Below are 27,327 nucleotides of genomic sequence, written 5' to 3'. Positions count from 1 at the left end.
CTTGTTCTAAAGAGATTAATTTGTTTATTACACCTTACTGTCCTCTCCTGGGTTACATGAATCCTTCCAGTATTGCCATACTCAACAAAAATAACGTACACAAGAATATTAATCAGGCATACCCAAAAATAAATCGTCAAGGAAGAGGTTAGGGAGCCGAGGTGGATTCAGTAAGAGGAATTAAACCTTCAGAAAAATTAGCTTACAGATGTTTCTCCATTAAACCATTAATATAACAAGTACAAGCATTCGATATAAAAAAGGTCCCTCACTGGCATCCCCTGACCTAATACCTTCTCGTTTTATCATGGCGCTAAGGTAAGGCGGAATGGAGAAGAGTTACTTTTTTATATTTTTTCATCGACTTGAGAGGGCACAGTGAAGGGTGACAAAAATGAACCTAGGCTGAGAAATAAACCATACGAGGAACGTTTAGAAAAGCTGAATATATTAACTAAACCAAGTGCAGAGAGAGAGAGAGAGAGAGAGAGGGTGGAGTAGGATTAGATTCAAATATACAAAATCTTCCATGGGCATGATAATAAAGATGTCAAAAAATACATCACATTTCTCGCCCCTGACAAAAAAAAAAAAAAAAAGAAAGAAAGAAAGAAAACTGATGAGCTAACCTGCAATTCTCAAGTAAATTAAAATGGCCTGAAATCTCGCTTCACTAAATTTAAAATCTCATAATGACTACAGCTGCACGTACGCTGGGAGGAGAGATATATGAGAGAGGGTGGTGTGAGCTGGAAAAAGGGCAGACTAATGATTTGTCTGTGGTCTTCCTTCCAACAGTATGGCATCCGGCTATTCATACGTAGATAGATACAGGGATAGAAAGATTCATAGGTGAACGGATGGAAAGACAGATAGATAAATAAATCGACGGAGCTGAGAATAATCTTCAAAAAATACCGCCCTCCTCCACTCCATTGCAACAAGGAAACAGAAGTGCTCATCATGTGTATAAAGCAAGCTAGTTCAGTCAACACCCTCCGACCATGTAGCCTTGTTAACAATACTACTGAGTGAATGTGAAATGAACTGAGCGAGAGGTATGTAATCCGTGGAGAGAGAGAGAGAGAGAGTGAGAAACAAGTACCAGGTATAAGTGTCGCTAAGTGCATAAATAAGCGAGCTCAATCAACATCCTTCTTTTGACCTTGCAGCTGTCCTCTCTCTCTCTCTCTCTCTCTCTCTCTCTCTCTCTCTCTCTCTCTCTCTCTCTCTCTCTCTCTCACACACACACACACACACACACACTAACGCGCGCGCTCATTCAGGTCCGTATTCTCGCCAACTTAAAAGTCCAACACTTTTTCCTTAAGAGAGAGAGATGGAACTGACAGTAAGACAGTGACAGAAGCAGATACAGTGACAGAGAAAAAACGATACGGAGGCAGAAAAATAGATATATCGACATTATACTGACTTTAGCACTACATAATAGAAGACAAAGGCGTGATGCACAAAACAAATCGCTATGGAGGAGGTGCTAGAGAGTTCCCAAGCCAATGAGAATACGCCCCTCAGTTCCTATAGTCTGTCTGTTTTCACCCAAGAAAACTTTGCCATTCCCGGAACTTGAATGCTAAGTCGTGGTTGCATGAAATTCAATGAGCCTTAGTTAAGAGACTGAAATGAGTCACTTTGCTTACTAGTCAGATCGACATTGTAATCTCACTACACCTGGACATCAGTAGAGCTGAAAGGGGTTAAGGATCTTTGGCATCTTTAGAGCAGTATTGGTAGTAGTAGTAGCAGTGGTAGTATTAGTAGTAATAGTAGTAGTAGTAATAGTAGTTGTGGTAGTAGTAGTAGCAATTGCAACCCCAGGATAATATAAATTTTAACCCAGTGGACTACTGGCTATAAATCCCCTCCTATTGCGGTCCACTATCCTCCTTTTGGTGGATAGGAGCGAGGAAGGGAGATGAGGGATGTCTGAGTAACCGGGGTTCGGAGCCAACTGGTTATATCGGTGCCACCGGGAGAAGGCGTCCCTCTTCAGCACCCAGGTTAAACACACACTACACTATACCTCAATATGCTCGCCGCCCACCCGAGCTGTTTCATCTCTCGGGTGTAAAAATCTCCATAAACACTGGATACAACGGCTCGTATCTACACTCCATCAACACTCCATCTACACTCCATCTACACTCTGGCTTTGTGGTGAATAAGTAACTCCCTCATCATGCTTCCTCTGACATGAACCTGGCAGGAAAAAATTAGCCACAGAAAAAATATGTAAGTTCCACCCAACTCTTAATGCACCCGGCTCATCTCTTTTTAAAGGGGGCGAAGAATGTGGAAGTTGCTCTCTCTCTCTCTCTCTCTCTCTCTCTCTCTCTCTCTCTCTCTCTCTCTCTCTCTCTCTCTCTCTCTCTCTCTCTCTCTCTCTCTCTCTGTGCTCGTTCTACTTCCGCTTTTGGTAGTGTGTATATAAGTTTATCTCCTTATGAAAAACTGTGTGTATCTGTGTACCCCTGTGTGGTGACATGTGTAGACCAATATACTGGGGAGATATACAAGGTGATCCATATTTAACGCTGCTCTTCCACTCCGCCGGGCGATTGTTTGCGTGCTGTGGAGACGACTAAGCCAGTATTGTCAGTATCTAGCTTGCATAACCCATGCCCACACCAGCAGACTGAGCCGTCGTCACAGCACACAAAATATCACCAAATAAACAGATTTCGATTATTGCATATTTGTCTCGCGAATATCATTACGAGAAACAGTCTAGTTTTCATTAGACCCAATCTTCCCTTAGAATACGACCCGCAGTTTTATATCTGGATCCCCACTCTACTTCTGGAGCCACCAGTCTGACCGGCATGAGAACTAGCTTTGAATTAAAAAAAAAAAAAAAATGCTGATCAAAATCGTCTGGAGGTAGAAAGAAAAACCCAAATCACGTCATCGTTTGGTGAGGCCGACCTTAACCCTCAATCTTAACTGCATCTCAGAAAATAACTGGATGATAAAACTATATAACTAAATGATAAAAAGATATAACTACATGATAAAAAGGTTTAACTACATGATAAAAGATATAACTACGTGATAAAAAGATATAACATGATTAAAAGATATAACTACATGATAAAAGATATAATACACTTTTATAGGCCTACATTAATTTGGTCTAGAGGTTCGTCTATTTACGGCTTATTGTCGTTACGTCGATGGCAGGAAAAGCATTAGGGCTCTGCATCCTTTCCCCAGCACTTCTTCGTGACTGGTACTCAATTCTAATGTTAGTCTCTTGTCGCAACTTAGCTTTGAGGATAGGAAGATGCAGTATTAGGCCAAGCTGGGGTGAAAGCAAGAGAGAAGAGAGGAGCTACAGAGAGAGAGGCAGACAGACAGATAGATAGACAGACAGATAGAAGGATACATAGATAGGTAGATAGGCAGGTAGGCAGATAAACAGACAGATAACTAGATTCAGAGAGAGAATGGAAGACACTCGCAAAGGCAGACAGACAGAGAATATATTTTTTTTTTTTTTTGGTATGTACCATAGTGAACAGAGACGCAGGTGGAGTGTACGAATGCCTAAAAACAGAAGGAGGAAGTGGATGATGTGTGGTGGGTTCAAGGTGGACGCTTAGGAGATGAAACGCGTGGTGGAGGGACGGAATAAAAAGTGGATTTGCGCCCCAGGTGAGAGAGAGAGAGAGAGAGAGAGAGAGAGAGGTGGTAGGGGAAGGGGTAAAAGAGGCAGAGGGGGTAAGAGAGGGAGAGGGAGTTGACAGACACAGAAAAGCTTTACAATAACAGAGAAATACAGAGACGGAGGTTGAGGAAAACAGACACAGTGAGAAGGATTTCATGACAGCCAGAGATGTATATCCAGAAACTCATACCGAGAAAGACAGAAGCAAATAGAGAAGGAGACAGAGAGAGAAGGGGTAGAAAAATAGAAACAAAGAAGAACAAATCCAGAAAGGGGAGATGGTGGGGACGGACTGACAGACAAACAGGCAGAGAGAGAGAGAGAGAGAAGTTCTATATACACAAAGACAGAGTTCGTGTGTGAAAGAATAAATGTTGGTATGTTATGGAAGAAAATTACCCCGTGGAATGCGAGTAGGGAATGTAAGGTGGAAGACGTGTGAGGCGGGGTGTTTTTGTGTCTGTGACGGAACATGTGTGTGATGGACGGCAAGAAGAATGTGTGTGTGTGTGTGTGTGTGTGTGTGTGTGTGTGTGTGTGAGAGAGAGAGAGAGAGAGAGAGAGACGCGCGTCCAGGGAGTTGTTGTTGTGTGTGTGTACATAAACATAATGAGGAATGTTTGGGGGGTATTAAGCGATGGCGAATAGTTTATGTGTGTGTGTGTGTGTGTGTGTGTGTGTGTCTGTGTGTGTGTGTGTGTGTGTGTGTCTGTGTGTGTTGGTATAAATGTATGCGGGTGCCTGCCTGTTCATGTGCGTGCTTGCCTGCCCACGCTTCTATCTAGACAACTCGAACTGAACGTAATAGAAAGCAGCAGAATTGTACCTTGCCATATAGAACCCAAGCACCCAACCTACCTAAGTGCCAGGAGCAATGAGGAGGTGCCTGACGTAGAGAAGCCCAAATGTCGGAGAAGACGAGCCCTCACCCTTCACCTTATAATGCTAAAAGTTGGGTTGGCCGGGATTACCAGGGATCAAGGCGGGCTAAGAATTTTTTTGCTGCCCTGGTAATTGCAACTGTGTAGGAAATTGGTGGTGGTGGAGGGTGGAATGGTTGAAGGGGGGAGAGAGAGAGAGGGGGGGGGAGAGAGAGAGAGAGGGAGAGACTGGGGAGAAGGGTTGTGTAACTCCATGCAAAATTATTACAGAGAAAAAGGGGAGGGATTTGTCTGTCTTGAGTGTGTAAGAGAATAAGAAAGATGTTTTTCTGGTATGTTTGTATGTATGAGGGAGAGAAAGAGACAGATAGACAAACAGAAGAGAAGAGAAGAGAAACATGCCCATTCTTGTGCGTGTTTGGGCGTGTATAAGAGAGAGAGACAGACAGACAGACAAACAGAGAGAGAGAGAGAGAGATTTAGGGAGGAAGGTAAGGAAGAAAGCTTGTGTTTGTGTTGGTTGAGGAGTTTTGAGTCTGTGAGAAAAAAATGAAGAGTTAGTTTTTTGCTTGGTTAGGTTTTTAATTTTGGTGCACCTGGCGTGGAGAATCATGCGTGGAGAGAGAGAGAGAGAGAGAGAGAGAGAGAGAGAGAGAGAGAGAGAAGGAAGAAGTATTGCAGAGTTGTAAGTGGCGGAGATGAACAAGAAAAACTACTTATAGTTGAAGTTTTGGATGTACGCTAATGTATGCGTGTGTCGAGAGAGAGTGAGCGAGAGAGAGGGAGAGAGAAACACAGACACATGTACAGAGATACAGAGACAGAGGCCAAAGACACACACACACACACACACACACACACACACACACACACACACAAGAAGAAAGACAGCCAAACAAACAAACAAAGAGACAGAAGGGAGACAGACCCCACAAAAAGTTACATAGACAGACAGACACAGACATCTCACTATACACGATTCTGTCCCTACTCAGTAACGTTATATTAAAGCGAGACAATCCTGCGTAAAAATAAGTCTACGTGTTCCCCGGAATTCAAAAAAAAAAAAAAAGTGATCAGCGTAAGTGCCGGATGCAGTTGCTCTCTCTCTCTCTCTCTCTCTCTCTCTCTCTCTCTCTCGCACACACACACACACACACACACATTATTCTAGCTTTCCCCTACACCGACACATATTATTTTCTCCCCTTCTTGTTTACATCGATCTCTCTGTTTAACCTCCTCCTCCTCCTCCTCCTCCTCCTCCTCCTTTCTATTTTTCATTTCTTCTTTTACTTTTTTTTTTCCTTTCTCTTTCTCGTCCTCTTCCGTCTCCCCTTCTCCTTCTTTTCGTTCCTCTCTCTCGTTTCACCTCCTCCTGTTTTTCCTCCTCCTACTCCTTACTTCTCTTTCTTATACTTCATTGGCCATTGAAGGAAATGCAGAGCAAGAGATTGGCTAGGAGACTGTATGTGAGTGAGGTGGAGGAGGAGAAGCGGGAGAGTGAGACAGGATGAGGTGAAGGGGGGAGAAGAGGGAGAGTGAGACAGGATGAGGTGGAGGTTGTGTTGGAGAGAGGAGAGCCTGAAGGTGGAGAGGCACCCCGTAGATGATTTGCTCATGGTCACCCTTTATGGGATTAAGACGTATGGTAACAAATAGATAGTTAGATAGATAGACAGATAGATCGTTCTCCTCCTCCTCCTCCTCCTCCTCCTCCTCCTCCAGCTCTCCCTCCTTCTTGCTTTAATTTTTCATTCCTAATTCTCTTACTCTTACACCTGTCTCTCATCATTCCTTCTCCTCCTTCATTATTCCCTTCTCCTCATCCTCCTCCTTTTTCCATTTTCTCTCCATCTTTCTCTCCCGCCTCACTCTCTCTCTCCCCTCCTTCCTCCTCTTCCCCCTCCTCCTCCTCCTCCTCCTCCTCCTCCTCCTCCTCCTCCTCCTCCTCCTCCTCCTGCTCCTCCTCCTCCTCCTTCTCCTCGTACACTCAGCTTCGCCAGAATTCATAGCTCCTTCATGATGCACGTACATAAATTTCCAGATTAGCTCCAGAATTACAGCTTAACTTTCCTTACCTACCCTGGATTTGCTTGCCTCACTGCCTTGCCATTAACCCCTTCACTTCGATGGCGTATTATCTTGGTTTTTATCCGTGCTATCTTCCGACGACTTTTTTTAATTCATCTCAAAATTATGTCCAGCAGCAATGGAGTTAATGAAGACTACACCCAGCTCGAAAAATTGCTTGTATGTTGAATAACACTGCCTGGAGGATACCAAAATAATATTAAAAATAAGTCATCGGACCAAAGGGGTTAGTGCTCAGATCTGATGAGCTTTTTATTTTATTCTTGCTTTCTGCGTGTAATTTTTATCAGCTTCTGAGAGATTTTTCGAACACGAAGGGAAGGGAGATAAGATGCAGTTTTATTCACGCTGTCTCCAATTTGATTTATACTCGTTACTCTCCCAGACAATTATAATCAGTTCAGGAAAGACTTTATGAGCAAGAAATTTAGATATAGCCTTCATTAATCTTTTCACAACCAAGGCTCCCTCCAAACCTTAATTAAATCATATGAAGGTAACAAAATTGGCTGTAAGAGGACGTCGGCGTAGTGAAGGGGGTGAATGAAGGCTACCTCGAAACCCCCAGCTGGAAAAGACTCGAGTTAAATATAAGCATCTGATGGCAGCAAGATTATGTGCCAAATAGGACGTCATCGTGTCGGGGGGTGATGGTACTGAAAAACATATCAAATCCTTCCAATTCCGAAAGTCTCCCCTAAGCTGAAGAAAATCGTCTTGAAAATATAAAATTACGTTTAGTTACTTGAGTCCATGCGTCACCATTAAGCTGAAGGCCAAGCACCGCCCTGATAGCTTTGTGAGAGCTCTAGGCTTCGCTACCTGACTTAAACGTGACAATAAATATGACTTTTGCGAGATTTAGAGCGAGTTGGGGTAGCGTCTTTCCACCGCGCTGCGTAACCTTAGCTGTTCTTTGTGTGGTGTGTAGGGATGAACGATTTACCCCTTGCATCCAATGGTGTGTGTGTGTGTGTGTGTGTGTGTGTGTGTGTGTGTGTGTGTGTGTGTGTGTGTGTGTAATTCACTGACTTGCTTACATCTTAGAGCACCCTTTTAATTATACAATCACAATTCCTTCCCTACATCCGCATCTCTAAGCACTGAATAAAAAGATAAATGCAGCCATGTTGTTACAACCTCGGGAAAAAACACAGTGCTCAGGAATGGAATCCAGCTTTTTTTGAAATGCAATTTCCTGGAAGATGCCCCCAAATGTTTCAAAAGATTATTACTTTCTCCAGCTTCGACTTTTTTGAATGCTTACCACATTGCGTACCTAAAAAATGAAATATATTAATGAATATATCACCTTTGTAGAGATTAAAGTCCATAGGAGTTGGAAGAAAATGGGAACACCAAAAAAATAATCCAGAAAGGATAGTCAGAATCAATCTTCTCTGCGACGTAGAAACAATGTAATATGATTTCATTACATACATTTTTTGCCACTATCATTCTCCAAGGTACTTTTCAGCAGTATAACTCACACAATTAAAAACTCACAATTGATTGACAAGTGACATGTTATTGCCCACGTTAAACACAATAAATCTAATTTCTAGATAACTTTGTTATACACGTTTTTCCTCCAGAGTACTACTTAAATGTATTTTCTGACAATTTAAGATCTTTGAGCAAGCACCGACTTCCAACGTTCTGCTCTCTGGGGCAGCCTAATTCATATTTTATTGATAAATTGATTTGTCTTTCTAATTTCCTATTCTCTACATTCTTTATTCCACTGATTTTCTTGAGGGAGTAAGGGTACATTAGAACGCATCCTTCGCTTGGCTCAGATCCCACTGTGCACAAAACTTGGCGTGGAAGAAGGAAGTACTGAAGGTGTTCCAGTATCCTGCGCCTAAGTGCCTCTGAGCGTGGCAATTATCGTTCAAAACAAGTTACATGTGCAGTTACAGATAACGACTCTCACCAACATCTGCTTCTTGGTATATTTTCCTATTGTAACCCATTGCAATTTTCTCTGTCCATGATGATCTTCCTTCTTTTATTTTCCGGTAACCCTGATCTAACCTACAAGAACTTAACTTTCCCTAATAAACTAGCGTAATCTGACCCAACAAATCCACCAACCATAACATATCCAGCCCTAACCTAACCCTTACAGGCCAACCTAACATAATCTAACCTAATCTGCCCTAACTTAACCCTATTTAAATCAACTTAACCAAATCTAACCTAACCGATCCATAAAACATTAACGTAACTAAATGTAAACTAACTTAACCCTAGCAGATTAACCTAACCTAGGCTAAATGACCCCTATCTAACTCTAGCAGATTAGCCTAACCCAACTCAACCTAACTTAACCTAACTTATCCTATGCTATCCTACCCCCTCTAGCCCCTGCAGTCTATCCTAACCCATTCTAACCTGCACGAAGCTAACCTAACCCTAACCTAACCTACAGTAACTTATCCAGAAACATCTTACCTAACTTATTCTAACCTCTTCGAAGTTAACATAACCTAACATTACATAACCTAGCCCAAACAGCTTAACCTAACCCATGTCAACCTACTCGAAATAAACCCAAACCCTTCCTAAAACCAGACCTGTACCAAATTTAGCTGAGATGGGGGTGCGCAGAATAAACGCAATTTGATCCCGTACATATTTAATCCTGAGTGAGCTGACATGAAAGCAGAGGATAACAAATTTATACACAGAGCGCTTACTGCTTCTGCCTTAATGTTTCAGGGCTTCTGGTGCTGCTACTCCTACGTTTTACTCATTTCTGTTACTCTCCCTTGCCTCCCTCGCTTTCCTGCTCGCTCTTTTGCCTCTCGTTGGTCTTTATTTCGCGTTCTTTTTCTGCTTTTTTTTTGTTTTCGCTTCCTTCTCCTCCTCCTCGCCCTCGTCTTCATCCTCATCCTCATCCTCATCCTCCCATCGGTTGGTGCGTGGGAGAACTGCTGAGCCTCAGGGAACGAACTGTCTAGCCGTTTTGCTGTTAAACACACACACACACACACACACACACACACACACACACACACACACACACACACACACACACACACACACACACACACACACACACACACACACACACACACACACACACACACACACACACACACACACACACACACACACACACACACACACACACACACACACACACACACACACACACACACACACACACACACACACACACACACACACACACACACACACACACACACACACACACACACACACACACACACACACACACACACACACACACACACACACACACACACACACACACACACACACACACACACACACACACACACACACACACACACACACACACACACACACACACACACACACACACACACACACACACACACACACACACACACACACACACACACACACACACACACACACACACACACACACACACACACACACACACACACACACACACACACACACACACACACACACACACACACACACACACACACACACACACACACACACACACACACACACACACACACACACACACACACACACACACACACACACACACACACACACACACACACACACACACACACACACACACACACACACACACACACACACACACACACACACACACACACACACACACACACACACACACACACACACACACACACACACACACACACACACACACACACACACACACACACACACACACACACACACACACACACACACACACACACACACACACACACACACACACACACACACACACACACACACACACACACACACACACACACACACACACACACACACACACACACACACACACACACACACACACACACACACACACACACACACACACACACACACACACACACACACACACACACACACACACACACACACACACACACACACACACACACACACACACACACACACACACACACACACACACACACACACACACACACACACACACACACACACACACACACACACACACACACACACACACACACACACACACACACACACACACACACACACACACACACACACACACACACACACACACACACACACACACACACACACACACACACACACACACACACACACACACACACACACACACACACACACACACACACACACACACACACACACACACACACACACACACACACACACACACACACACACACACACACACACACACACACACACACACACACACACACACACACACACACACACACACACACACACACACACACACACACACACACACACACACACACACACACACACACACACACACACACACACACACACACACACACACACACACACACACACACACACACACACACACACACACACACACACACACACACACACACACACACACACACACACACACACACACACACACACACACACACACACACACACACACACACACACACACACACACACACACACACACACACACACACACACACACACACACACACACACACACACACACACACACACACACACACACACACACACACACACACACACACACACACACACACACACACACACACACACACACACACACACACACACACACACACACACACACACACACACACACACACACACACACACACACACACACACACACACACACACACACACACACACACACACACACACACACACACACACACACACACACACACACACACACACACACACACACACACACACACACACACACACACACACACACACACACACACACACACACACACACACACACACACACACACACACACACACACACCGCGGACCTAGGGCTACATCCACGGATCTCCAGAAAGCGAAGAGATCTCCATAGGGATCAACCAGTTTCCCCGACCTAGAGCCAGTACACGAGAGACATGGCAGGGGATGTCTTAAAATGGATAGAATCAGAGTGAGAAGGCAGCGTGGGGTTAGGTAAAATGACGTCAAGTGAGACTACAGATAAATTTTCAGGTCTCCGTGATCTGTTTTCTGTCCCTAGTTCCCTTAAGTAACCCACACCAATACTCTTGATTTTAGAATAAGCAGGAGTGTCAGTACATTTGCTTGTGTCCTTAAACTGAACATGAGAAATTAATTTATTGGACGACATTACCCTACAAGAAAGCGCTCAGAGAGCGCATACCACCGAAAACGCCATTGTCATTTAAAAGGATCCGGATCCGGATCCGCCCCAAAATTTAATCATTTCTTCCTTGGCCCATGGCCCACCCTTCCACAAAATATCATCAAAATCCGCTCGTAACTTTTTTAGGAATCCTGCTAACAGACAGACAGACAAACAAACGCGGGCTAAAACATAACCTCCTTGGCGGAGGTAATAAACGCAACCTACCTCAGCTAAAATCTAGTCTTTACTCTTACATATCATACTTCACTTCACTCTCCCCGACCAATCCCACCCAACCTTCCCCTTACCTTACTCAACCGTACCCAACTTATTCCAGTCTTTGACTAGCCTATCATAAGCCGTTCTATTCTACCTTACCCTATGCTATCCTACCCCACTCAACCCCACACTTGTCTAACCAAGCTCACTTGTCTAACCAAGCTCGACCAAAACTAGCTAACAAAACTAAAACTAACCTAACCTAACCTAACCTAGCAATACAAATCCAAAACAAACCCAACCCAAACATACCCATTTCAAAATAAAGTAATCAAATTTTACTTTGCCTATCCCAGCCTCGCCTATTGCAACTCAGCCCAGTCCAGCATAGCATATAATAACTTACCATAACTAAACCCAACATAGCCTATTCTACTTTACTTTCATCTTCCTAACCCTGGACTAATATATCTTATCCTAACCTAACCTAACCTAATCCAACCTTGTCTAACCTAATCTTACCTTGTCTAATCTAATCTAACCTACCCAAACCTCAATCAACCTAACCAAGCGCCTGGTATCCTTCTGTGCTGTGTGAGGAGCAATGGGGGCGCAGACCCAAAGCCGACTAGCCACGTAATCTCGAAATCCCCCGTCACTCAAAGAATAGCATTTGTTCCGTACGTCTATACCTTCTGGAGTAGGTCTGAGCGGAACAGAGGGAAGAATGGAATAGATGGGATGGAGGACAGGGTGGCATAGGGTAAAGGGTAAGGTAATACAGGATGTGGGATTGTGTAAACATGAGTGGAATGGAAGGTGGGTGGCGTAGGATTGAATGGAATGGGGATGGGATGGTGTAGACCTGAGCGAAATGGAAGGCGGGATGTGCAGCTCAGGGTGGAATACATGGGTTGGATAGAGTGATTGGTGGATAGGATGGAGGATGGGATGGTGCAGGTCTCATTGAAATAAAGAGTGGGATAGAATAGAAATGGAACGGCTTGGAAGGTGGGATGCAATGGAGGGTAAGGCATAAAAGGCAACTCCATATCAAATACGTTAACTCCTTTACTACGGTTGTCAATTTTTTTTATTTTTGCCAGACGATTTTATGCAGCTTAGAAAAGACTTGGTACTAAGCGTGTTCATGAAGGCTGTAGACAACCCCTCCCAATTCGAAATACTTTCCCTAAGCATAATAAATCGCTTGAAGGCAGCAAGAATTAAAAAAAAACGTCATCGTATTGAAAGGGAAGAGAAGGGCTGATTTTTTTTTTTCCCTTAACCACCCTATATGAACTTTAGAAATATGACGTCAGGTAACAAGTGGCTGTGATGAAGATAGACACATCTATATACCCACGAACAAAAGGACTTGGATAAATAAATAGGTTAGAAGAGAGGCAATCAGAAACAGACAGGAAGACAGACTGAGATTGATAGGCAGACTGATGCACAAGTAAGCAGACACTGAGGCCCAGGCAGATGGCCAGACATATTAATAACCAATCAGATCGACAGAGGTACACAATATATCTATGTCCTGATTTCACTGCACAATCAATTCTTCAGAAGACAGATTTCCACTCACGTGTTGAACAGGAAACACATTGTAAACATTTAGATATAATTCAGGTGCGGGAGGGGGACGCCTTCATGTGGTGGCACCGATATATCCAGGCGGTTGCAGTGCCTGGTTATACAAACGTCAATCATCTACCTCCCTATCACTCGAACATAGGACGGTGGACTGTTGAAGGATGGCAACTTAAGTCTACTCACGTTTCAGATGAACCTGGTCCCACGACAACAACAACAACAACAGGTACACTTCTTCCGTTCGTGACGCACAGAAATTCTACAGTCCGTATGTGGTTAGCTGCAGGACCAGACTTTCACTTCAGAGGTAGAGTAATAGCTTAAATTACTGCTTCCCATGCTGATGAAGTACGAATAAGGAGCAAATAAAGGAGCAAGAGTAAACATGTGAAAGTGTAAACGTTGGGATGGCCATCTTTGTTATGTCATCGGCATGAACCAAAATAGTGGGAACATACGAATACATAATTATGAAAAGACACACACCAGCGCCCAACACCAACTTAAAGTATCTGTTACTACAAGGGTTCCGAATAGCAAAAGATATTAATAGACTGAATACATATAAAAGAGTACAAAGGAAAACAGACAGTGACAGTCCTATTGGTCTTTTCTTGGATATTTGTTGCAGTAGCGTAGGTGGAATAGGACCCAGACAAGACGCCATCGAATACTCTCTCTTTAAGCGACGGGCAGGATAGGTAGACGTTGGTAGGTCCTCAGTGGTAGAATATTAAGATGTAGCCGGCAGGGCAGCGACGCCTTTGTACTTGGGGGTTGTTGGGTAATGCTACTTCCTGACCCAGGCTAATGAGCGGTGGGGGATTGTGGTGGGATAGGATGGTGTGGGGGATTAGTAAGGGACGGTGGAGCCGAGGAATGGGAGAAATGAAGGAGGGGTGTTAGGAGTAAGAGGGAAGGAGAAGAGGGAAGGTGGGATTAGGAGTAAGGGAGCTAAGGGATGAGGGAGGGGAGCACAAGATTGGAGGAGAGGAAAAAGGGGTGTTAGGAGGAGGAGGAGGGTGTTAGTTACTAGGAGAGACAAGGAGGTCAGGGGAGTCAGAAGGAAGGGAGCTAAGGGGTGGGGGAGGGGAGCCAAGAAAGAAGAAGGGGTGTTAGGAGGAGAGTGGTAGTTAATAAGAAGAGAGGGAAGGGAACAAAGGGGTGGGAGGGAGGGAGGAGGGGTGTTAGAAAGGATAATAGTAGGAGAAAGGGGAATGGGTTTCAAGGGGTAGAGGAAAATGAGGAAGAGTGTTTAGAGTTGGGGGGAGAGAGAGGGAGGGAATGTTAGAAGGGGGATGAGCGGTACTAGATACTAAGAAAGGGAGAACGGGAAAGGGTATGGCAGGGATAGAGGACAGGGAGAAGGGGTGAAGGGGTGAAGATAAGAGAGAAAGGACGTTACGGAGGTAGGAGTCAGAATATGCTAGACAGGAAGGATCAGTGAGAGTCAAAGAAGAGGGAGAGGCCTAAATGAGGGAGCTGGGTACAAAAGGATAGGCCAGAAAGAAAAAAGTGAGGTTAAAGGAATGAAGAAGAACAGGGGAATGCTTGGGCGAAGATAGAGGAAAGGGACTGTAAAGAGAAGGGTGTAAAAGACCCAGATGGGCTGGTAAGAGGTGGGGTAGAGTGTGGAGAGAAGATAAAGAGTGATGGAGAGGGAGAAGAGTAGCAAAAAGATGGAGAAGATAGGGCGGGGAGGGTTTACGAAATTTGGAGGAGAGGAGAAGAAGGCGAGGGAAGTGGCAGGACAGAGAGGTGGGGAGAAGAAGCTGGAAGGAGAGCGAGGAGAGGGATAAGAATATGAGAGACAGACAGACAGGCAGACAGAGACAGACAGACAGACAGACAGAGACAAAGTGGTAGGCGTAAGAGAAAGGGGGTGAGGAAATGGGAGTGGCGAGAGGAGGCGGGTGGTCTTTGGTCTCGAGTATAATTATAATGAGCGGCGGCTTTTAGTTCTGTACTGAAGAGCGCTTTGTTCCTTTGCCATCCACCTTAAGTGTTTTGTTACTTGACTCTCTCTCTCTCTCTCTCTCTCTCTCTCTCTCTCTCTCTCTCTCTCTCTAATATATAGATAGATAGATAGGTAGAATCTCGTATTTTTCCTACGTCCAGCAATTGTAAAGTTCAATAAACCCAATATTTTTCGGGTGGAAATTATAGTACTGGTGAACTGAAACTTTTATCATTATTATTTTATTACTATTATTATTATTATTATTATTATTATTATTATTATTATTATTATTATTATTATTATTGATATTTTAGTAGTAGTAGTGGTTGTAGTAGTAGTATTTTTTATTTATTATTATTCACCCTCTTTTCGCCCTCCATCACGGGTATCAAATATCAACGAATCCCTTTTCCCTCGTCTTAACCACTTATAAGCTTCAATAAATCCAGTATTACAGAATGAGAAGTACAAGAGGGGAGAGAATACACAGAATTTTTCCCCTATCTTTGTTTTCACCATCAATCATCAGAATCACAATTAATTTACCTCTTCCTCTCCCTGTCCATAATCTCTTCCTCTAAGTCCATCAGCCATAAGCCACAATAAACCCGACTTTGAGCAATTGGGGATATAAGTGAAAGCCCTTGTCAAATGAAACAAGCTTTAATTCTTTTCATCAGTTTCTCTTGTTTTCGCCATCCACTGTGAGTACCAAATGTTCTTTAAATATAATCTCTCCCTTTCATACGTTCAACTGTACTGCTGTATGGTTCAATAAATAATTTAACGGGTGGAAATGAAATGAAAACTGTTGTCACATCAAAGTAACTATTCTCTCTCCCTCTCTCTCTCTCTCTCTCTCTCTCTCTCTCTCTCTCTCTCTCTCTCTCTGTTTATCTGTGCTTTCGCCGCCCATCATAAGTATCACATACGAATTAATCCCTCACCCACTAAATATAATCCCCCTGCCCTCCCTACACCCAACACTCATAAGCCCCAATAAATCCGGCTTTACGGAGACGAGAAAAATCCGGCAATCTCTCGTCAACACGGCCGCACCTGATATCCCAGAAAGCACAGACAGTTGATAGCACAGGGTGACTCTAGTTCCTTATTTACGTAGGGTCTTGAGCCTCGGATTTGTGTAAGTGTTTGTGTAGGAGATATTTTTTGTAGAATTAAATTGGACTGAAGGTGGTTTTGACTCGTGCAGTTTCTATATCTCGCCAAATCGGATAAGTTTCTTCATTGTTGTTATTATTATTATTATTATTATTATTATTATTATTACTATTTTTGTTGTTATTGTTGTTGTTATTATTATTATTATTATTATTGTTATTAATATTATCATTATCATCACTATTATTTCTCTTATTTCTTCAATCCGATGACATATTTTCTATTTTTTCTCATTACCTCCAGACGATTTGATTCTGTTTTGAAAAGACCTGTGATTGGAGGGGTTAGATATGGTAGTTATTAACTTCGTCCCTACTAACATACTCTCCAGACTGGATATTATCGTCTGCTCGCTACAGGATAAACTACAAAAATACACCATCGAATTGAAGGGGTTAACATCTCTTCGATCGCAAATGTAGTAACGATGTCCAGGTTATGATTGGAAGATTTGGCGTCTGTGATAGGTAAGGGTTTTATTTTTTTTCTCAGAGGATTCTGGGGGGGGGGGAATTAGGCAAAATAAAAATAATGTAGACTCAAAGGAATCAAAATTAAAAAAAGAAAAAAAAAGGCTTGTCCAAAAAGGGTTGCGTTCGATTCAGTATTTTTTTTTTTTTCTGTTTTGTCTTCATTCACAGAGCCACCACCTACTTCACAGCTGGGAAACACAAACTTTACAACACCTACTCCAGTTTACGTTTCCCGCAAACTTCTTCAGGGTATACTTTTAACTGCGGTGATTTCTTGTAAGATGTTTAAAATCGCCCTTCATAAGCAAGTTCATTATTCATGTTAAAAGCGCGTCTCTTGACCATTATAGCTATATATGCTGTTCTGTATTTCTCTTCAATATGGTCAAATTGTCGAACTCGGGTCAAAATAATGTGTTATGTAGATAATTCGTAGCCAAAGGTAACGTTGTGCATTTGATGGCATGTGTAAATATATACTTTCATCTTCACTCTAGCGCTTCCAAACACTGCACTACCAATTTGAAAATAAAATAAAATGCCAAAGGTTTTTTCTGATTTTTCATGCACCTAGAAAACATTTAACAAAACTTAAAGCAAGATTAAAGAAAAATGAATATAAAATCAAAATTATTTCTGTTTTCTCATGTATTTATCAATGACTTTAGGCCCTGACTAAACATGAGTAAACACACACACACTCACACACACACACTCACACACACACACACATACACACACACACACACACACACACACACACACACACACACACGCACACGCACGCAAATTAACACCCACTGACTGTAATGGCTACTTGTTTTTCCATCATATTATTTAATCTCCTTCCTCAATACCCTTGTTTTAGATGTGACCGGCTCTCGAGGTAATCCGGTTATGGAAAGTAAAGCCAGCGGGTGTGATAGCTTTAGCCGGAGCTCCTGACTTCGTATATAAAGAATTGAGATGAGCTGTAATTGAATAGAAGGATCACAGGGCGTTATGGACACAAAGGTTGTACGGGGAGGAAAGAGAGAGAGAGAGACAGAGAGAGAGAGAGAGAGAGAGAGAGAGAGAGAGAGAGAGAGACAGAGAGAGACAGAGAGAGACAGACAGACAGACAGACAGAGAGAGAGAGTAATTTGTTAAATGAATTAATGCTCATTCGGATATTTCATTTAGTCTTTTGTATTTGTGTATTTATTTTATATTTCCTGCCTGATTCTCTCCCTGCCATATACATTCCACACTCCTCACACTGAGATGATTAACCCTGTCATCTTCGCCCCGTATCTCTTTTTCTACTGCAACTAACGTCAGACGATTTGATTCAGCTGAGAGGAGTCATACGAGCCTGAGAGTGTTAATACTGTCATCATAAACACTATTATGTTAGGGGCAACTCTAGAATTCTTTTACAACTAACGCCGGACGATTTTATTCCAGAGTTCAAGGAGATTGAGGGTGTTAACCGAAATGTATGTGTGTGTGTGTGTGTGTGTGTGTGTGTGTGTGTGTGTGTGTGTGTGTGTGTGTGTGTGTGTGTGTGTGTGTGTGTTGTGTGGAGAGAGAGAGAGAGAGAGAGAGAGAGAGAGATCAAAATCAGTCTGTAATCGAGAAAGGAAGCAAAAATTAAGATCCAGACTGTAACCAAATTGTGAGTGGGATGGTGGTGGGCATTTGATTAGAGGAGTGGTTTGCTGTCTGAAGAACGCGAGTTTGGTCTCAGGATTGGGCAGGTTACAGTCTTATGATTCACTTCCGTTGAAACACACTATTCCTCACCAAGACCCGCAGACCATCACCCCTCCCCAGTACCATCACATCAAAGAGAGAGCCATAGCACAGTATAGACGGCAGGCATTAGCGTCAAAATGGTGACATGTGAATATGTGGAGCATGCAGGAGAAATAGTGGACCTCAAGGAACGGAATATCAAACCTATACCCAGAGTTGGCCATGGAAAAAATTGGAGAGGATGCTGGGTTGCTCAGTTACCAAACACCAAAAATAGGCAGGGAACGAAAAATATCAGGTGCAGGATAAAAGGTACAGCTTCAACAAGTACCCAACGAGCTAATTCAGAAGGGAAGCAAAATGCGAAAAAAAAAAAAAAATCTAATTCGGGATCAAACCAGACAGTCTAATTCGGAGGGAGAGCAAGGGGAAAAAAAGTTTACGATATAAGCAATTTGTGGGATGAGCTGGGTCATTTACCAAGAGTTATTTTCAAATACACACACACACACACACACACACACACACACACACACGATGAAAACAAGATAATTGACAAACCTAACGCATATGTCAACGTTTTCAATTAACAAATACCTTAATACTCCCAGCTCCCTATGACTAACTCACCTGAATAAAATAGTTTGGCGTTAACTGGAACGAAATATTAGAGTCGTTTTACCCATTGGAGGGTTAAGGCCCAAGATAAAGCCAACGCAAATGTCAAGCTGAATAATTACCAAGAAACTTAACTCAAATAGACGGAAGAATACAAAAGACTGAGAAGAAAACTAACATGGGGGTCAGCTTGAAATACTGTCGGAATAGCTAATGTGGAGAGCAAAATGACACCTCAGGATAGAGATAATTTGACATTTCAATTAACAGTCATGTTAAAAATAGGGGCGAATAATTAAACACTGAGGCATCTATGATTCTCTTTCCTGTAAATATAATAATCATGAATTAGTTTAGAATACTAGAGTTGTCACGAGCATGGAGGGGTTAAGTGTGAGAAAATTAACACACTCAGCCTCCCATACTCACCCTCAGCTAAATAAAATCACCTGGCACTAGCTGAAATAAAATACTGTACCAGAGAAGACGCCTTTATGGGAGACAGCAAATGTGGCAAGATTAATTGAACAGGACACAAAAAAATGAGACAGAGAATATAATGAAAGCTGAGACCTAAATGAAGTATTATTGTAGAAGTTAATTTGCAAAAGAAAGCAACATTTATTTCCATTTCAGGCTAAAACCTAATAAGAGAGCTTTCGAAAGTAAAAATAATAAAAAAATGCAGGATAACCCAGCATCAGTTGCATAAGTATCAGATAAGCTAACGCAGAGACAAAAAGAAAATACATAAAACTATCGTGTGACTTATCTTCAACAGTAATCAGACACATTAGCTCAGAGAGAGACAGACAGAGACAGGGACAGAGACAGAGAGAGTAAATTTCGGATAACGCCATTATAAGAGTTGCTCTGATAGTATTCGGACAGTATCATTAGGAATTGGAAAAAAAAAAAAAACTTAAAATCTAGAATGAAATGAGCTTAAATGAGCTCAGCTTCCCTAATTATCAAGACAGCTAATGCGACGACAAGAACTAAAATACACACACAAACACACACACACACACACACACACACACACACACGCACATACTAATTTCAGATTAAAACAATATGAGTCGATAACTCAACAAGCTAAGTCATGCTCTCTCTCTCTCTCTCTCTCTCTCTCTCTCTCTCTCTCTCTCTCTCTCTCTCTCTCTCTCTCTCTCTCTCTCTCTCTCTCCTACACAACATAATTATCAAGCTCAGAAACCCTACTACATTACATCCGCTTTCCCTAGGCAAACACACCGCGTCTTTCATCGGCCGAAGGTGGGCGCATAAAAGAAGGGGGAGGCCGGATATATTCTCCTAAATTACCTACATTACCAAGGTGACTGATGGTGGGAGTGCGTGTGTGGGGGTCGTGAGGGAGGGGGTGGGGAGGGGGAGGGGGAAAGGGGAGGTGGGGGAGGAGGGAGGGGGAAAGAAGTACCCTGTCTGTACAACCTGACCCACATGTTGGTTTTTCTGGGGAATTTTTATGGGTTTCTGTGTGAGGGGGATGGGAAGAGGTGTGTGTGTGTGTGTGTGTGTGTGTGTGTGTGTGTGTGTGTGTGTGTGTGTGTGTGTGTGTGTGTGTGTTTTCTTGCTAAACTTCCTTGTTAACAATTGTGAAAACTGATATATAGGCATAGTATGTTATTTTTTCTGATGTCTTGATTGTATTTTCATTAGTAGTAGTAGTAGTACCTCCGCCAACAAAGTAGGTAGAGGTTATGTATTCACCTGCGTTTGTTTGTCCACACGATATCTCCAAAAGTTCTCAATGAATTTCAATGAAATTTTGTGGAAGGATGGACCATTGGTCAAAGAACAAATGATTAAATTTGACAGCGGATCCGGATCCAATGTATTCCACACAATATCTCCACTGATCCAGAATAGCATTGGCGGAGGTATGCGCTCTATGAGTGCTTTCTATTGTTATTAGTTTCATTATTATTTTTTCAGTGTGAAAGTCAAATTTGCTTCACTGCTCATTTTGCAAGCTGAATTATGTGTTAGTTTTACCCTGGAATTTAATTGTCATAATCAGGTATTGTTTTTTACAGGAAGTTTATGCTTTGTATGTATGTGGGAGGTGGGGGGGTTATGTTGCTTGGGCATGTATGTATGCTCTTGTCATCTTTGCCTCAGCGTGCTTGGTGATCATGTATATTGACTTATATTATAGCTTTATCAGGAATTCAGTCAGCCCTTACTTAGGTGTTTACAGGAATTCCATGTGTGTGTGTGTGTGTGTGTGTGTGTCGGAAATGTGGATATGATAATGAGACTGGGAAGTGAATGGAACTTGCTAATGATGTTATGATGGTGAACTGACGCGTGACGTTGTGTATGTATTTATACGTGTTTGTGTGTGCGTGTGTGTGTGTGTGTGTGTGTGTGTGTGTGTGTGTGTGTGTGTGTGTGTGTGTGTGTGTGTCTGTCTGTCTGTCTGTCTGTCTGCCTGTTTGTTTCTGTATCTGTGCCTGTGTCTTTGTCCGTGTCTGTGTCTGTCTGTTTATCTGTGTCTGTGTATTGTGTGTGTCTGTGTATTTGCCTCTTTATTTTTGTATTTATGTCTGTGTCTGCATCGGCGTCGGTGTCTGTGTATCTGTGTATCTGTGTCTGTGTCTGTGTTTATGCTTATGTATGTCTACTTCCGTGTATCTGTGTATGTATTTGTGCCTCTCTGCTTGTATCTGTGTCTGTGTTCCTATGTATTTATATGTAGCATACCTCATCCTAACTTCTCCCTGAGAGAGAGAGAGAGAGAGAGAGAGACCCGTGATTAATGATGGAAGTGATGAAGCAGGAGAATTTTTTATGCCTCCGCTAAACTTTACCAAAACGGGAGGCAAAATATTTCCCGAATTTCACCAGATGGAACAATTTGCACACAAAACTCCATTCAACACTAGCCCAAATCGTCACCTATACACAAGTTTTACAAGCCTGGTGAATAAGTGTCAATTGTTTGTATGTAGGCGAGAATTATACCACCGAACCACCTATGCGATATATTGCTTTTCCTGACCTATAAATGCTTAGCGCCTCACGTTCGCTTCTCCTTCATTATTATATTCTGCCCAACGTCGGACGATTCATTTCAGGTAAGAGTGTGTATCGGAGTCAGAGTGTTGATACGTGTACCATTAACCCTTCAATGGTCGAGACATCTCTAGTAATTTATTTAAACAAATGACAGACAATTTTAATCAACTAAGAGGGAGTAATAGGAACTTGAGTTATTCAATCCTGTAGCTTTTTTCTACTCATCTAACGTTAGAAGTTTTTATTCAGCTTCTAGTAAGTCACTGGAACCTTACTCTCAAATCTGACCATAATCGACTCACATAAACACATTTTAATAACCCAGCGAGTAAGCAGAGTAAGCATGAATCCTAATGGGTAAATTTGCTCAGCCATGTAAAAAATAATACCCACTCAGTAAAACTGTGATGCATAAATTTTCTTCTATAAATACACGTGAGAATCTATCCAATATATCATTTCTTGTGGTCATTGGTTCAAATGTACTCTGACCACAGAAATCTGATCAATTCAGGTGGGTTCTTCCCGAAAGTTTTGATTGATACCATTCTGAAGGTACTGTATGTTTCAGAGTGAGGTGTGTGAAGTGTGTGTGGCGATGCGAGTGGCGGCATTACAACGAAGGTGGAGTCGACTGTTGGTGAGTAACCCTGTATTTTGTACTGGTACAAATAAATACACAAGGACCTTTTATTTGCGATAGTAATATGTCTTTTTGTAGTTTGTTCTAGCTGCTTACAAACTATTTCTTCAGCATGGAGAGCACCATAGTAGTGAAAGGGTGAGTGAAGGCTGTATGTAACTCCTACACTTTGAACAGTCTATCCTTAGCCAAATATTAATCTCTTGAAGGTACTACGTAAAAAAAAAAATAACTTCCTTGTTGTACTGTGGTAAAGAAGTGCGACGTCCACATCTTTCTTGGCAAACTCATTTTTCTGTGCCACGCGCGTAGAGAAATATTGCTACGGGAAATATATGACCAGGAACATGAGCACCTATAAATTAAGCCACCCTACAAATCACAGGTGTCAATATGGTACTACGTATAAGTCAGTCGCTTATATAGGCATTCACGGATCATAAATAATTAATCTGTTCTCTACATGTCGTTTTGGGGCGGGAGGGTTCTTGCTACGACATTTTTCCTTTATTTATTTATTTATGTATTTTTTTGTTAGGACTGACTTCTCGAACTCAAAGTTTCAATGAAGACAATATTTAACTCTGCCAGGTCGAAAAGTCTCTAGCAAGCTGAATAAAATCGCTGTGGGACGGCAAGGATAATATACTGAGGGAAAACAGCATCAGTTAACCCGCTCTGTCCTACACGGTCATTTGTATTATATTCCTGCAGACACCGGACGATTTATTCTCTTTAGCAGAGACTTGTGGAATTGAGAATTTTAGTTTATAGCCTTCAGTAACCACCACTATATCATTCCTAGGTTGACTAAATTGAAAAAAAGTCCCAGTACTGAAAAACTCACCTTCTCACTGCTGTCACAGCTTATACTCGTAGCAATCTGTTTCAGGAGCCTGAGAGTGTCAATATTTTCACCATTATTCCGCCAATGATCACTTTACCTCTGACGATTTTATTCTAGCTTATAACAGGTAATTATATTAAGCTGTGATTGATTCATATTTGCCTGAGTGTTAATCCTGATCATGTCCAATCGCTACTCACTCTTTTTCCTGGCTGCGTATAGAAAAACAGAGCGGGAAAAGGTGCAGCTCTGTCCACCATTTCCTAAACGGAGCAAAACTGTCTGAAGGTTGAAAGAAAAACTATAAAATGGAAAGAACACCGCATTCATTTTTTTTGTAGTTATGGTGGGAGAAAACGGTGTCTGGGTACATCTCTATCCAGCTTCCTCCCACGCCAGAACTGAACAAAAAAATCATTGAGTGGCAGTTGGAATAAGAAAAAAATAATAATGAGAGATTTAACCCCTATACTCCCCCAGCCTCCTCACTCTTTTCCTGCCTATGGGGAGAAAAATAGAGGGTGAGAAAGAACACAGCCATCCATCATAACCTCACCCCGGAACATTTAGGGTAATGGGCAGGCCAACATGCACGGTATTGGCGGTGTATGCCGGGGTGTTGCGGTGCGAGAGAGAGAGAGAGAGAGAGAGAGAGAGAGAGAGAGAGAGGGAGAGAGGGCTGGGGTGCAAGGTTGGGTAGGGATTTTTTGTTTTGTTTTTTAGTGTGTGTGTGGGGGGGGGATGTGGGTGTGTGGGTCTGTGGGTGTTTAAGAGAGAGAGAGAGAGAGAGAGAGGTCACAATCTGCCCAGCAACAGATAAATTGTCCATAGCTATGCAACTGAAAACCAGACCCAAAAATCATGACGCGCCGCAGATAGATAGACCATGGCGAGGCTGTTGAGTAGATAGACGAGTCATGACTGGGCAGTAGACAGATTGATACATTACGGACTGGAGGCACATATATCACATGGACGAGAGAACAGAGGAAATTATTTTTTTGAGGTGGAGGAGAGAAATATAGAGATAGATAGAATAAATAGACAGATAGGTAGATAGATAGACAGATAATGATGAAAAGAGTGAGTGGAAGTGAGTGAAAATGTGACGCACTTAAAACAGCTTCACCAGAAGAATGAAAGAATTAGATAAAGAGATGAATAGATAGGAAGACAAATAGATGGAAGATAGATAGACAGATATAAATACAGAGAGAGAGAGAGAGAAAGGGACGACCCGTGATTAGTCAGATAGATGGCTCATGGACAAGGGACAGACAAATAGATAGATTACCGACTGAAAGAGGATGGATCATGAAGCCTGGCGTTTGATCAGGAATTTTGTTGCATTTGGTGTGTGTGTGTGTGTGTGTGTGTGTGTGTGTGTGTGTGTGTGTGTGGAAAAAGAGGATAGAATTTTGGCCATAGGCGAATGAGAGAGAGAAAGAGAGAGAGGGGGGGGGAGGGAGAGTGAGACTGGGGAGAGGGAGAGTGACCAATGATGCAGAGAAAGAGAATGACTGAATGATGGAAATGAGGGAGAAGTACAGAAGCCTAATGCAGAGAGAGAGAGAGAGAGAGAGAGTGTGTGTGTGTGTGCGTGTGTGTGTGTGTGTGTGTGTGTGTGTGTGTGTGTGTGTGTGTGTGTGTGTGTGTGTGTGTGTGTGTGTGATGGTGGTGATGGTTGAGGGACAGATTGGCACTGTGGTTGTTATGGCTCGCCAGGCCACCACCAGGGAGAAATAGTTTTGCATGTGTACTGTGCAAAAGGGAATAAAATCCCAACATATACATACATACATATACAAAAGATCAAACCACGTATGCCATCAGAGTGAAAGGGCTTTGCATGTGTACTGGTATGCAGTGGTAAATAAAACACGCACAGATAACTAGCTGGGGCCATAGTTTCAATGGTGTACTGAAAACCAAAAAATATATGTAGTGTGCCATAGAACTTCAATAAAGCATGCCAACACTGGGAAAAGGGCTTTGTATGTGTTTTGATATGGAATATTAGTGAGTACAAAAAAATAAAAAGACAACACATAGTGATGCCCATATAGCAAGTATGAAGACGCAGATTGGGATATATATATATATATATATCAAAACAGCATCCTCATGCTCTTCACACTAACCATATTTCCTGCCTAAGAATGAGATGAGGTTGGTTCCAAAAATAAGGATACAGAAAGTAGAAAAGTAGAAGGGCAATTAACAGTATACCCAGTGATTATATATCAAGAACTTCCATATAATTATAGGCGCTTGGTTTACGGGCCACCACAGGAAAAAAAAAAAAAAAAGGGATTTGTTTGTTTACTGGTACAGAATAATATGTACAAATTGAACGAATAACTAATCACACACACACACACACATACACACACACACACACACACACACACACACACACACACACAAACATGCATACATACACGAAAAGCACATATATCAAGGGTATTTGATTCACGATCCAGTACAGCTAAAGGGTTATGTGTGTTTGTGCTTGTATAAAACAGTAGATAAAAACGAACGAAATAATAGCTACGTACACACATACTACTGAATACATCCATCGTAAAAAAAAGAAAAACGAGTAAAAACGAATAACAGAGAACCAAAACCTTCATGAACTTTGTCACTATAAACACGATTAACGAGCCATCACAGCGAAAGATTTACATGTGTACCGGTGCTAAAGTGGACACCGAAAAGATAAGCTAACTCCATACATACACACATACGTACAGTAGTCATACATACACGCATACATACCAGTACTTAGAAATGTAAATAATTAAGAAAATTTTATTCCAGAAATTTTATTGAGGTGTCACTATGAGCATTTATTCACGAGGCCTCAAAGTGAAAAGGCTCTGCAAATAATTATCACGGTATATATATTATAATGAGCCGATTTCTGTATGTTATTTGTTGCCGTAACACAGCAAAAACGGAGCAAAGTAGAGCAATCTTTGTTAGAGCAAAGGTAACGTTAAAATGCTCCAACTTGAGGAATAAAACAACTTCCAGTCCAATCGGGCCACCGGTTCCCTAGTTATGACTCATTTCTGGCCTCTTGCTTCAAATTTATTATTTGCTATAAGTGGGAGGGGATGAATTCGTCCTTAA

General features: G+C 42.2%; 1 protein-coding gene across 1 annotated transcript in view; it reads right to left on the bottom strand.

The window, feature by feature from the left end:
• Positions 1-27,327, bottom strand: part of LOC145413362 (protein amalgam-like) — a 203,592-nt gene that overhangs the window by 117,763 nt on the left and 58,502 nt on the right. The window lies entirely within an intron of this gene.

The sequence above is a fragment of the Coenobita brevimanus genome, chromosome 96 (genome assembly GCF_032717465.1).
Source record: "Coenobita brevimanus isolate Jiangsu-jjx chromosome 96, ASM3271746v2, whole genome shotgun sequence".
NCBI lineage: Eukaryota > Metazoa > Arthropoda > Malacostraca > Decapoda > Coenobitidae > Coenobita > Coenobita brevimanus.
The sequence above is the reverse complement of the archived record's forward strand: the minus strand, read 5'-3'. Positions and strand labels throughout refer to the sequence as shown.